The sequence below is a fragment of the Phalacrocorax aristotelis genome, chromosome 28, assembly GCF_949628215.1.
Source record: "Phalacrocorax aristotelis chromosome 28, bGulAri2.1, whole genome shotgun sequence".
Lineage (NCBI taxonomy): Eukaryota > Metazoa > Chordata > Aves > Suliformes > Phalacrocoracidae > Phalacrocorax > Phalacrocorax aristotelis.
In genome coordinates, this window is record NC_134303.1 from 170,743 (window position 1) to 185,381 (window position 14,639).

At 52.4% G+C, this 14,639-nt stretch overlaps 1 long non-coding RNA gene across 1 annotated transcript; it reads right to left on the reverse strand.

The window, feature by feature from the left end:
- Positions 1–1,830: 1,830 nt before the first annotated feature.
- LOC142048844 (uncharacterized) lies at positions 1,831–14,377 on the reverse strand. The gene is made up of 5 exons (XR_012657544.1): positions 13,748–14,377; positions 12,590–12,744; positions 12,097–12,206; positions 2,631–2,822; positions 1,831–2,372 (listed from the first exon to the last, which is right to left on the reverse strand). It is a non-coding gene; the product is annotated as an uncharacterized LOC142048844 (long non-coding RNA).
- Positions 14,378–14,639: the final 262 nt, after the last annotated feature.

Below are 14,639 nucleotides of genomic sequence, written 5' to 3' on the forward strand. Positions count from 1 at the left end.
TAACAGTTACCTCCCAGTACATCCCAGTAGATCCTGGTACATCCCAAATCCCTGCCAGTTCCACCCGGTACAACCCAGTACAAGCCTGTACATCCTAGTTCCTCCACAGTACATCCCAGGGCATCCCCGCACATTGTAGTGCCTCCCAGTACATCCCAGCTCCCTCCCAGTACTGGGAGGGACCTGGGATGTACTGGGAGGGACCTGGGATGTACTGGGATGTAATGGGACGGAACTGGGATGTATTGGGAGGCACTGGGAAAGAAGTGGTAGCGAACCGGGAGGGAATTGGGATGTACGGGGATGAACTGGTAGGGAACTGGGATGTACTGGCATGGAACGGGGATGTATTGGGATGGACAGGCACGGAACTGGAATGTACTGCGATGTACTGGGATGTACTGGGAGCAAACTGGGATTTACTGGGATGTACTGGGAGGAGACTGGGATATACTGGGAGGCACTGGGAGGGAAGTGGGTGTCAACTGGGACATTCCAGATTCCTCCCAGTACATCCCAGTTCCCTACCAGTGCAGCCCAGTACATCCCAGATCCCTCCCAGTCTGTCCCAGTACATCCACAGTACATCCTAGTTCCCTCACAGTTCACACACAGTTCACTCCCAGTTCCATTCCAGTACAGCCCAGTACATGCCACTTTCCTCCAAGTAAATCCCAGTTCTCTCCCACTACATCCAAGTTCCCTCCCACTTCCCTCTAAGTACATCCCAGTACGTCACAGTTCACTCCCAGTACATCCCAGTTCCCCCTCGGTACATAACAGTCCCCTCCCAGTACACCCCAGTACATCCCAGTTCCCTCCCAGTATGTCCCACTACATCCCAGTTCCCTCCCAGTCCATCCCAGTTCCCTCCCAGTAAATCCCAATTCCCAACACTTTCCACCCAGTACATCCCAGTTCCCTCCCAGTACATCCCAGTTCCCTCTAAGTACATCCCAGTACTTCACAGTTCCCTCCCAGCACATCCCAGTACGTCCCAGTTCCCCTCAGTACATAAAACTTCCCTCCCAGTACATCCCAGTACATCCCAGTAGATCCTGGTACATCACAAATCCCTGCTAGTTCCACCCGGTACAACCCAGTACAAGCCTGTACACCCTACTTCCTCCACGGTACATCCCAGGACATCCCAGCACATTGTAGTGCCTCCCAGTACATCCCAGTTCCCTCCCAGTACATCCCATTACATTCCAGTGCCCTCCCAGTACATCCCAGTTCCATCCCAGTACATCCCAGTACTTCACAGTTCCCTCCCAGTACATCCCAGTTCCCTCCCAGTACATCCCAGTTCCCTCCCAGTACATCCCAGTTCCCTCCCAGTACATCCCAGTTCCCTCCCAGTACATCCCAGTTCCCTCCCAGTACGTCCCAGTTCCCCTCAGTACATAACACTTCCCTCCCAGTACATACCAGTACATCCTGGTACATCCCAAATTCCTGCCAGTTCCACCCGGTACAACCCAGTACAAGCCTGTACATCCTAGTTCCTCCACACTACATCCCAGGACATCCCAGGACATTGTAGAGCCTCCCAGTACGTCCCAGTTCCCTCCCAGTACAACCCAGTAGATCCTGGTACGTCCCCCTTCCCCGCACTGTACGTCCCCGTTCCCCGCACTGTACGTCCCCGTTCCCCGCACTGTACTGGGAGGACAACCGAGCCTGCGCAGTGACTGACATAGGGAACGAGCAAGTTTGTACCCATCACTAGACAAGACAATAATGACTATGTATGAGTATGTGAAATTTTTATCTATAAATTGTACGGGAAAGGTGCGTGAGGTACGCACGCCAGGAGGAGCGATCCCCCGTGCATCCGGCGCCGCGAATAAAGAATGCTTGCTCTTTAATACTAAATTGGTGTTGAGGAGTCGTTTCCGATTTTAACGCGTTTTTCGGTAACACAGGGAGTCAGATCAAGAGAGCCAGAGAACAACAAAACACCGACAGGCTACAGGACAGAGCAGGAGGAATAAAAAAAAAAAAAAAACGGAGCCAGAGCCAGGCAGAGAGAGGCGGAGAAAGAAAAAGGAGCCACAGGCTACAGGACAGAGAGAGGGAGGACTGAAAAGACGGGGAGGCAGGGAGCCACTCAGAGCGAGACGGAGAAAGAAGGTGCGGGGGGGGCGCAAAAAAAAATAATTTTGCAGCAGGTAAGGAAAGAGAGGGGGCCGGGGGAGAGACAGGGAGGGCCCAGGACGCACAAGAGAGGCAACGGGGCCCCAGTGGCCCAGGACTCACCGCGACTCTCGCTCTCAGCGCTGCTGGCACAATTTAGCCGTTCAGATGCTTCTTTCCCCTCCTCTCCTCCCTGCCTCTTCTGCAGCTCCAGACTCTAGGCCGTCCTCCACCTGAAGAGAATACGTGGGTGTCTTACAGCTCTTACCAGATGAGGCTTCCTAGGCACGTAGCCTAGCTCGCTCGTGCACTACACGCCCGTACCCAACTCCGGGTTACGCGTACAGACCCTACGGTGCACGTTGGTGGCCTGGCCCGCTGCGGGCTATGAAGGGGGATCCTTCCTCCCCCACCTGCATGGACAGGCTCTCTCTTGCCTGCGGCAGGAAGGCAGCTGGCAGCCAGAGCACCTTCAGTTTCTTCTTCTTTACCTTTCGTTGGCGTCTCCAGCTTCAGCCGAGGCAGCTCCTGTCCGCAGCCGGGAAGGGCTTTGTCTATCCCTTTTCGGCCCTGCGCTGCGAGGACGGCGAGGACGGGCAGAGAGAAGCCACGCGAGCCTGAGACGGCCGCAGGCAACGGCATCCCCGGGGGAAGGACAGACAACCACGTCCTCAGCACGGTCTCTGGGAGAGGGAAAGAAGAAACAGCGACCGTCATTACCGTCGATCGACCCTGGCCAAAGCCTCTCCTTCCGCAGGGGCTTCTGGACACACCGCTCCCTCCCCACGCTACTGCTAAGGGCCCCTGCACCAAGGGGGAATCCAGTGCGCTTGAGGGACGGCTTGCTGCCTTCACGACAGGGCCTGGGGGCGGCCTAAGGCTATGCAGCACGCTTATGGGGAGGTGCCGGAGCTGGGGGCAGGCGCACGGGGCAAGGGGGGCCAGGGGAGGCTGAGCGGGACCTCCGGTGGGCCGGGGAGGCGGCCATCATCTGCGCCCTGGGCACGGGGAAAAGGTCATCGTCCTCCTCCTTTCCCTCTTCCCTTCTGTCAGCTCCCGGGGAACTCACCGCTTCTCAGGAAGCGGCCGCACCCGCAAGCCCCCAGTAATCAACACGAATCCAACCCCAAAAATACACCTCGCGTACCGTACGCGCCACGGCCGCCCGGCACCCGAGCGCCGGAAGACCGCGCCTCCCGCCATGCCCGGCGAACCACGTGACAGGGCCGGCAGCCACTGCGCCAGGAATACAGCTCCCGGCATGCTCTGCGGCACAACCCGGCCGCCCGGCAGCCGCAAGGACTACAGCTCCCGGCATGCTCTGCGGCACAACCCGGCCGCCCGGCGGCCGGTTTGATGCGGAGCCACCCAGCATCCCTGCGAGCACAGCTGCAGGCGCAACAGCAGTTACGCAGCCACAACTAGGCACTAAACAAAGGCTTTCCAACACTGGAGGTCTAGAACAGGTAGACATTAGCACAGAAGCACAAGGGGCTCCGTCACCCTGCACAAATCTCCCCGTGCCTACACACGCACACGTTCAGAAGTCAGTTATCAGAAAACGCCCGACTCAGCCATTTGCCACAGTCACGAGACTCACGACATGATAACACGACATGACACACGAGGTGGGCTCAGAGTTTTAAGGCAAGAAATACCTCCCACGCCCCCCACCCGAGATCTTTCAGGGTCCACACCTGCCATCGCCCCGCACCAAACCTACCCGGCCAAAGGCTTTCAGGTGGCCCGAAACACTGTACACAGAAAATAACCAGGGACAGACCTGCATTGTTCGGAAGCGAACGATGCCCGACCGGGGCTCCTCTGCGGGGCACGGAGCCCCCCGGCCCCGCCCGGAGACACACACCCGCCCCCCGCTGCCCGAACTCACCCACCAGCGCTCTCCGGCCCCCGGACACGGCCGCGCTGCTCTCTCAGGCGGCTGCCGCAGGCGAGGCTCGGGCACCGCCAGGCCTCCAGGCGTCCCGAGGGGCTGCCGGCCACCGCAGGGGATGGCTGCCGGCGGCCGGACCGCCGCGGCGCTCCCCGCCCAGCTCCGAGCAGGCTCCGCCGGCCGCGGGCTTCCCACGCCGGGCCGCAGAGGGGGCCCCGGCACCGCACAGGGACGCCTCGCGACCCGGCCGCCACTCGCACCGGCCCTTCGGCCTCCACACGCACCGCTCCCGCCCCCGCTCCGACGCGCACGCGCCACCGGAAGCCCGAGCCCCGCGGGGCGGCCCTTAAAGGGCGGCCGGAAGGAACGGCCCCCACCGGCCCAGCCACCGAGCCCAGCCGGTGAGCGCCAGCGCCCCCTGCTGGCCGGGCCGCGCTCAGCTCGCGAGGGCGCCGAGGGCCGGGCGGGGCGGGACGCGCCGGCTCGGGGCCAGCGCCTTCTCGGGGCGAGCGGGAAACCCCTGCGGGCCCCGGTCACGGCCGGGCACAGCCGCGCGCCCTCCGAGAGCTGCTGAACGGGGCTGCCGCTCGTGACACATACCGAGCCGTCTGCGACGGGAGCGGGCAGAGGAGGAAGGGGCCGGCGGCCGCGGGGCCTGGCCGCAGGCGGGGGGGAGGGGCTGGGGCCCGGGGGGCCGCCCCCCTCCTCACAGTTCCCTCACAGTTCCCTCACAGTTCCCTCACAGTTCCCTCACAGTTCCCTCACAGTTCCCTCACAGTTCATCCCATGGACGGAACCGGGACCTACTGTGAGGCACTGGGAAAGAAGTGGGAGGAAGCCGGGACAGACCAATATAGCCCAGTATGGACTAGACCAATATAGCCCAGTATGGACTGGAGGGAACTGCGAGGGAACCGCGAGAGAACCCCACAGAACAAACCATGGGGCACGAGAAGGCAGAGAATTAAGAATTAGGGACAGGGAGCCAGAAAAAAAAAAAGAAAAAAACCAAAGGGAGACAGAGAGCAAAAGGAATCGCAATGCGTACGGAGAGAAGAGAGAAACAATTCTAGCATAGGGTCACGGGGGAGCCAGGGACAGCAAGATGGAGAAAGGACAGAAGCTACAGGCTACAGGGCAGAGAGGGAAGAATTAATGAATAGACACAGAGAGCTGGGCAGAAAGACATGGAGAAAGGCTAAAGATCACACGGCCTACAGGGAAGAGAGAAGAGAGGGAGGAATTTTAAAAACAGGGGCAAGAAGCCAGAGAGAGGGAGAGAGAAGCAACAATAAAATGGGGACAAGCCACAGGGCAGCGAGGAGGGAATCAATGAATAAGAACACGAGACCAAAGAGAACACAATGTAGAATGGAAAAAAGGAACAGCGGCCTACAGGGAAGGAGGAATTAAAGATCAGGGACTGGGAGGCAGACAGAGACACATGAAGAAACAAGTGGAAAAAAAAAAAAAAAAACAAACCAACAGCAATGGGCTACAAAGACAGAGAGGGAGGAAATGAGGAAATAAAACATCGCAGCAAGGAGCTGGACAGAGAGAGATGAGGACAAACAAATAGCACGGGTCCACGTGACAGAGAACGTGGAATTAGAACACAGAGAGAGGGAGCCGGACAGAGAGAGAGGCCGAGAGAAACATCTAGACAGGCTACAGCGGGCAGAGGCAGGAATTAAAACCTAGGGACAGGGAGCTGGACAGAGAGAGATGGAGGTCACAGGGAACAGCGGTGGCTGCAGGAAGAACAGGAATTCATGAATAGGGAAAGGGAGCTGGACAGAGAAGAACTCAGAAAGGCAAGAACAGTAGCAGGGTACAGAGCAGAGCAGACGAATTAAAAAGCGCGGGGGGAGCGTTGAGGCAGACAGAGAGAGATTAAGAAAAAAGTCACGGGCTACGTGGCAAAGCAGGAGGAATTCAGAAACGAGGATGGGAACCAAGGGAGAGTGTGCTGGTGAAGGATAACGGGCATTAAAAGTGAGGGACGGGGAGCTGGGAAAAGCGAGGCAGAGAAAAACAGAATCACAGAGAGAATCACACAAAGCCAAAAAAGAAGAAACTGAACAACAGGAACAGGTGTAACCAAAGCGATGAAATCAGCCAACCAGAGACGGTGTTCCATTACGGGAACATGGAGCGTACCAATCAGCGCACCTGTCGATCTGCATTTTAGTGCCTAGGCGATCGTTAATGTCAGCAGAACAACAGACAACGTGCTTCTGTCACAAAAGGATGACAAAACACGGTTTCGTGGAGCGGACTGAGAAAACTAGCCAAGACTGCCAAGAGTAAGAGCCGAGAAGCTAAAAGGTAATTCCGGCAGGGGGAGATCGCGACCACCGACTCACAGACCACCACCGACCCAAGTAACACCACCTACTCAGAAGAGAACAACGGAAGAGGACAACCGAGCCTGCGCAGTGATTGACATACGGAACGAGCAAGTTTGTACCCATCGCTAGACAAGACAATAACGACTATGTATGAGTATGTAAAATTTTCATCTACAAATTGTACAGGAAAGGTGCGTGAGGTACGCACGCCAGGAGGAGCGATCCCCCGTGCATCCGGCGCCGTGAATATAGAATGCCTGCTCTTTAATACTAAATTGGTGTTGAGGAGTCGTTTCCGATTTTAACGCGTTTTTCGGTAACAGTTTTGGCACCCCAGGTGGGAACCTGCTTTTGAATCTCGACGGATCCGTGGGATCGTGGGACCTGCAGCCGGCCCCGAGGAATTCTCCGGGAGAGCTTCCGATCCCCGGGCCAGAGAATTCTGAGCAAGATCCCCTGGATTGAGGTAAACAAGGCATTCTTTGAAGAAGAAACTTAGGTAGAATAATACGTGGGGTTAGTTTCCCACATAGGATAGGATAGCGGGTTTGAGTCCCACAGGCCTGCCCGTAAGGCGCGGCGAAAGCCACGCAGGGTCGGGGCCAAGAGGTGCCTCGGTTGGTAAGTCTCTGCTAGGCGAAAGCCTGTGGAGCGGGACCCGAGGGTAGGGGAGTCTTCAACAGGGGGTTGAAGTCTCCAGGGATATCTAGCAGGGGGCTACAGATCCCAGTGGCAGATTTCCAGTGAGACCTCTAACGGGGGTTGGAGTCCCTCTGACTAGTATTTGTGATAGTGCACTATCACAACTACTAGTCGACTGGGAGACGGGAGCATTACTGAGTAGGAAACCTATCCCACAGAGAACACCTTTGCGATGTATTTTGAAGCACTGGAAAGACGTCGGGGGCGGTGACCCACTAACTCGGAAACCATTAATTGAATATTGCAATCATTGGTGGCCAACGTATCAATTGGAAGGTGGGCACAAATGGCCAGAACACGAGACATTGCAATATCGTACCATCTTGCAATTAATGTTGTTTTGTAAAAAGGGAAGGCAAATGGGAAGAAGTGGCATATGTTGATTTGTTCTTTACACCGTGGAATCATCCCGAGCAGCAGAAACAGCGTGAGGTATGTCCACAAGATTCTACGGCAATGTTTCTGAAAAGAGGAAAACGTGGTGAGAACTTGAAAGAGTGTTGCTCTACTTGTGATACTGGATACTTCGCTTGATGAAACTGACAAGAAAATAGTATGGAATACAGCCAGAAGGCAGGTGCAGGGAGCACATGCTAACAGGAATTTACAGAGAACAATGAATAAGAATTGTCCATCTACAAATCCCGAGTGGGACCCTAATCAGCCAGGACCCAGGGGAATGTTGACTAGATGTCAGAGAGAGATTTTATTTGGAGTAAGACAAGCAATGCCAAAAGCAATAAATTGGTCAAAATTTATGAAGTGAGACAAGAATTAAGTGAGTCCCCTTCAGCCTTTATGGAAAGACTGAAGGTGACCACCAGAAAATATACTCATTTGAACCCAGAAAAACCAGAAAAAGCAATTCAGCTGGTCTCTATATTCATAAGACAATCAGCCCCAGATGGGGGCGGGGGGAGAGAAAACAACCTTCAGAAACTAGAACAACCTGAATCCAGAGATCTGGGTTAAATGCTTGAAGTAGCTCGGCATGAAGGAGACCAGGGGAATCAACCCTAGCTGAACACCTGGTTACACTGAAGCTACGGAATGAAGAAATAGAATTTTTGGTAGATACGGGAGCCACTTATTTGGTATTGAATACACGTGAAGAGAAATTTGATCATAAATCAGTAGATGTTGCTAGCGCAACAGGGCAAAGAAAAATTAGCCCCTCTCAGAGCCATTAAAGTTTAAATTGGAGAAGCAATGGGCAACTCACCAGTTTCTGCATATGCCTGAATGTCCACTGCCTCTGTTATGACGAGATCTATTAGGTCAATTAGATGCTCAAGTAACTTTTAAAGATGGAGAGATTAAATCACTAATACCAGAATCAAAAGCCACAGAGGCGAGAGCGTTTATGTTACAGGATTCCTCCAGGGAGGAACGGGTTCCCGAGGAAGTGGAAAACGTAGTAATTCCTTTGGTTTGAGCGAGCGGAGCTCCGGAGCGATCTAAGTGGGCAGAGCCGGTAAAAGTAACCTTAAAGCCTGGAGCCAAGCCCGTAAGACAAAAACAATACCCTATTAAGCGAGAGGCTCGAAAAGGATTACAGAAGTTAATTATAAAATTTTTCAGAATATGAGCTTTTAGTGGAATGTGAATCAGAATATAGTACTCCTGTGTCGCCAGTAAAGAAATCTAGAGGCAAAGAGTATTAGCTAGTTCACGATTTAAGGGCTATAAATCAGGTGGTCCAAGATATACATCCGGTAGTAGCTAATCCATACACTTTACTGACCTCTTTTAAAGGAGGAGCATAAATGGTTTACTGTACTAGATTTGAAGGACGCCTTCTTTTGCATACCTCCAGGCATAAAAAGTCAAAGCCTATTTGCTTTGCAATGGGAAAGCCCCACCACAGAATGAAAGACACAGCTACCATGGACCGTACTTCCACAAGGATTTAAAAATAGTCCTACGATACTTGAGACTCAGCTGGCAAAAAAAAATTAGAGATATAGAAAAAACAGAACCCAGGGAGAGGCATCTTGTTACAGAATGCGGATGACATTCTGATAGCGGCACAAAGTAAAGAAAAATGTTTTGAAATTTTTAAATTTTCTGGGCCAAGGAAGATGCGGAGTTTCCAGAAACAAAACCCAAATAGGAAAAGAAGCAGCCATTTATTTAGGATTTGAAATATCTCAAAGACAAAGACAATTAGAAAGTGAAAAGAAAGAAACTATTTGTCAAATTCCCGAACCTAGCAGCCCGAAGGAACTGAGAGCTTTTCTGAAAACAATGAAATAGCATCAGCTCTGGATTCTGAACTATAGACTGTATGTAAAACCATTATTTGAGGCATTGAAAGACTCAAAAGGATAAATATTTAACCTGGATGCCCGGATGCCAAACGGCATTCAAAGAACTGAAAAGAGCCTCGATGATGGCCCCTGCATTAGGCCTACCTGATTTCGCTAAACCTTTTGAGTTGTTTGTCCACGAAAGACAACATTTAGCCCTTGGAGTGCTGACACAGCGACTGGGAACCTGGAAGAGACCTGTGGGCTACTTCTCCAAACAACCTGACCACGCGAGTAAAAGATGGCCTAGGTGTTTACGGGCAGTAGCAACAACAGCGCTGCCGATCCGGGAAGCCCCAAAGTTAACAATGGGACAGAAGATGACAGTATATGTCCCGCACATAGCGGTGACTGTTTTAGAACAAAAGGGGGGTCGTTGGCTATCCCTTAGCAGAATGTTGAAATATCAAGTTGTTCTGTTAGAACAAGACGATGTGGAATCGAAGACTACTGCTATACTGAATCCTGCTATGTTTTTAACAACAGAAAACCTTACGGACAATTTAGAACACGATCGCTTGCTAACTATTGAACAAGTCTATTCCAGCAGACCAGACCTGAGACACAAACCTCTGGGAAAATCCTGATCTGGAGTTGTTTACAGATGGAAGAAGCTCTGGGCGAGAAGAGAAGCGAATGGCCGGATATGCTGTCGTTATCGCCGCCGAGGGAATGGAGTCAGGGGTGCTGCCTGCAAACACCTCAGCACAGAAAGCAGTATTGGTAGCATTGAAGCGAGCTCTGCGAATGGCAGAAGGACAAAGGATAAATATCTAGACTGATTCCAAACGTGCATTTGGTGTGATCCACGATCATGGAGCTATTGGGAAGGAGAAAGGACTGCCATCAGCCCAAGAATCATCAATACAGCATAAAGAAGAAATTCTCCAACTTCCGGAAGACGTGCAGAAACCAAAAGAAGTGGCGGTAAAGCGTTGCAAAGCTCATCAATTTGGCCAGACGGCTGTAAACATAAGCAAACGACTGACCGATAAAGCTGCAAAGAGGACTGCAGAGCAAGGTATCCTTGCACTAGTACCAGTAAAACAGATCAGAATTCCAAAGTTGAAACCGAGATATAATAAATTGGATGAGCAATTAGCAGAACAATTGGAAGCATCACAAAACACAGAGAGATGGTAGGTAACACCAGAAAAACAAGTAATAACAACAACCACCCCACAAGTTATGACAGAACTTGCAAAAGAAAACCATGAGCAAACACATTAGGCTGTAGGCGCTACGGTTTTGAGTTTAAAAACATCTGTAGCGTGTGTAGGCACGACAAGAATAGTTAAACCCATAGTAGCTAAGTGTCCAATCTGTCCTAGAAATAATCCCCTGAACCAAAGGAAACAACCTTTAGGAGTAACAAAACAAAAAATTCTCCCGGAAATTATTAGCAAATTAAGTTCTCTGAGTTACCCAGACAAAATAGATAGAGCAGTATTTGTCAGTGCTGATTGACAAATTTTCTAGATGGCCAGCAGCTTTCTCGTGCTGCACCGACAAAGCTAGAGTAGTAGTTAAGACGTTGCTGAAGGAAATAATACCAAGATTTAGAGTGCCAACGGGAATGTCCTCTGATAGAGCACCACATTTTTTTGCCGAGGTACTTCAACAAATTAATAAAATTTTGGGTAGAAAATGGGACCTGCATACACCCTGGAGACCACAATCAAGTGAAAAATTTCAGAACATGAAGCAAACACTAAACTGACATAGTGGAATATTATTGATCTAGGATGGAAGTATTGAGAAAATTATTATTTCAGAACTTCCAAACAGGGGAAATGTAACCAAAGTGATGAAATCAACCAGAGACGGTGTTCCATTACGGGAACATGGAGCGTACCAATCAGCGTATCTGTCGATCTGCATTTTAGTCCGTAGGCGATCATTAATGCGAACAGAACAACAGACAACGTGCTTCTGTCAGAAAAGGATGAAAAAACGCTGTTTCGCTTAGCGGACTGAGAAAACTAGCCAAGACTGCCAAGAGTAAGAGCCGAGAAGCTAAAAGGTAATTCCGGCAGGGGGAGATCGCGACCACCGACTCACAGACCACCACCGACCCAAGTAACAGAAGAGAACAACGGAAGAGGACAACCGAGCCTGCGCAGCGATTTACATACGGAACGAGCAAGTTTGTACCAATCAGCAGACAGGACAATAATGAATATGTATGAATACGTAAAACATTGATCTACAAATTGTACGGGAAAGGTGCGTGAGGTACGCACGCCAGGAGGAGCGATCCCCCGTGCATCCGGCGCCACGAATAAAGAATGCCTGCTCTTTAATACTAAATTGGTGTTGAGGAGTCGTTTCCGATTTTAACGCGTTTTTCGGTAACACAGGGAGTCAGATCAAGAGAGCCAGTGAACAACAAAACACCGACAGGCTACAGGACAGAGCAGGAGGAAAAAAAAAAAAAAAACGGAGCCAGAGCCAGGCAGAGAGAGGCGGAGAAAGAAAAAGGAGCCACAGGCTACAGGACAGAGAGAGGGAGGACTGAAAAGACAGGGAGGCAAGGAGCCACTCAGAGCGAGATGGAGAAAGAAGGTGCGGGGGGGGGGGGGGCCGCAAAAAAAAAAGTAAATTTTGCAGCAGGTAAGGAAAGAGAGGGGGCCGGGGGAGAGACAGGGAGGGCCCAGGACGCACAAGAGAGGCAACGGGGCCCCAGTGGCCCAGGACTCACCGCGACTCTCGCTCTCAGCGCTGCTGGCACAATTTAGCCGTTCAGATGCTTCTTTCCCCTCCTCTCCTCCCTGCCTCTTCTGCAGCTCCAGACTCTAGGCCGTCCTCCACCTGAAGAGAATACGTGGGTGTCTTACAGCTCTTACCAGATGAGGCTTCCTAGGCACGTAGCCTAGCTCGCCCGTGCTGGAGCTGGGGGCAGGCGCACGGGGCAAGGGGGGCCAGGGGAGGCTGAGGGGGAGCTCTGGTGAGCTGGGGAGTCGGCCATCTTCTGCACCCAGAAGCTGCAGGGGGAAAAGGTCATCATCCTCCTCCTCCTTTCCCTCTTCCCTTCTATCAGCTCCCGGGTAACTCCTAGGGCTGCCCTCACCCGCTCGCCTTTAGCATACCAGAAGCCTGCCTCAGCGGGTCATTTGAAGCTTCCCATCCCACCAGCCCCAGTAGTACAGGCACACAAGGAGATACCCCTGCACCCACCAAAGGGGCTCGCTCACCTCGCCGGCAGCCCTAGGCCTCACCCGACACAGGGAATCGTGTCCGACACACCACCACGCTGCAGCAAGAGCAGAGGAGGCCTTTCCTTACCAGGAAGCAGCAACGAGCACGGCGGCATCACCTCGCAGGCACTGCAGCATCGCAGGGCTGTTACCTGCGGAGAGAGCAATGGGGATCACAGGGACGCCACCGCGCGTGCACGGCTCCCGGGCTCAGTACCCAATTCTGGTCGCTGGGCAGCAGCATTATCTGAATTACTCTTCTCGATTAATACCATCCAGAAACCGTAACTTGGCTGCATCCACAGAGCTTCTATTCCTCTGCACCTTTCCCCCTCGCAGCCCCAGCAGCGCCATTCATTGCCTCTGCACCAAACAGCAAAGTGTCTCGAGGGAGGAGAAGCAGCACAGCAAACCTGGGGAACAAGGTTGGGTTCCCACCCCCGCAGAATAAGCCCCAGGAACTGCTTGTAGGCATGTGGCATCAGGGTTGTGATCGGGTTTTGGTTTGGTTTTCTTTTTTTTTCCCCCGCCTTCTTTACATAATGTAATAATTGGGGTTGCTTTTCCAAACTACTGAGTTCTGTGGGGATTTTTTGTGCTTTTGCCCTACAAAAAATGGTCATTTTCACTTTCGGTTTTGTGCATGAGAATGGTTGGTGGGTGCTTTTAGGTTGTTGTTCCTTCCCCCCACCCCCTTTTTTTTTTCCTTTCCAGCCGCACAAATCCAGCTGGAGTTGGCTTTCCCAGAAGCCCCAAGTTGTTTTCTTTCCACCAGAATTCTTCCTGTATTTTCACCCCTCATTGCAGGCCCAGAGTCAAGGGGTTTGAGGTATTTTTGTGCCCAGGCAGCAGCTCCCAGGCTGCATAAGCAGCCCCACAGGGGGAAGTCCCCGTTTGAGGGAATCGGCCCCAAATTGGGATGGGAAAGTGAAGAGAAGGAGAAAAAACCCTGAATAACCTGAAAAAGAACACCTACTCCAGCCCACCAAGCACCGGTCACCTTGCCTGACTCACCTCCAGGGCCCACATCACGCTCGGCTCATCGCTTAGCACCCTCGGATCACAAAAAAAAAAAAAAAAAAAAAGAGTAAAACCCATAATGGAGCCCTATAGCCATCAGTCACATCTTCCCTCCAGTACTACACACAGACTCACCTTCTTACAGCGCTCCCCTGGGCTCTCCTCCGTTGCCCTGCACGACTCATCCATCTGCACCTGGAAAAACAGTGTTACTGAACAAGTCACCTGGAGGCACAGCAACAGCTTAACCATTCCACAGCTCCTGCGCCCACGTAGGAATACCATCTAGAGCCCAACTACAGCCTGCCGTTAAAGGAAATGCATTAAATCAAACGTTAAGCCCTCGCACATACAAGCCGGAACAGCAAAAACACGGCACGCTCGCGCACCCAGGGCGCAGCCCGACGGAGGTCCACGCGCACCTCGCCGGTTTGATGCGGAGCCACCCAGCATCCCTGCGAGCACAGCTGCAGGCGCAACAGCAGTTTCACCTACACCCATCTCAGCGCGCAGCGCTTCTGAAGCTTTAAGCTGAAAGCCCTACCTTGACGCTTGGCCACACTAGAAGCGAGCCGTAGCTAGGACTCCACAGAAACACAGCAACACAAATTGCACACCCACAGCGGCGACAGCCTTGCAACTACTTAGACCAGGAACAACAGAGGAAAGTAAAACGGCTTCATCACCCGCACAGGAAAAGCGGCAGACGGAGGCAAAGGGTCAGCATTCATAGCCCTTACAGAACACAGGCGTTCTCTCTCCTTCCATTCCTAAACCCATCCCTTAGGTCTAAATATCGCAGCCCTGCTGTGGCAATAGCGAGAGCGGGGAACGAGAGCCCTGCCGCCGGCCGTTTGTGCGGCAGGACACAAAAACAGAGGGACATGTTTTGCCACACACAACCCTGAATCTCCTGAAAAGTTATGTTTACCAAAAATAGGCATTTGGAACATATTGCCAAAAACAAAACATTCGGCAATAACACTTGTATGTGTTTGACACCCGCACATTTTTTGGGAACTTGCTA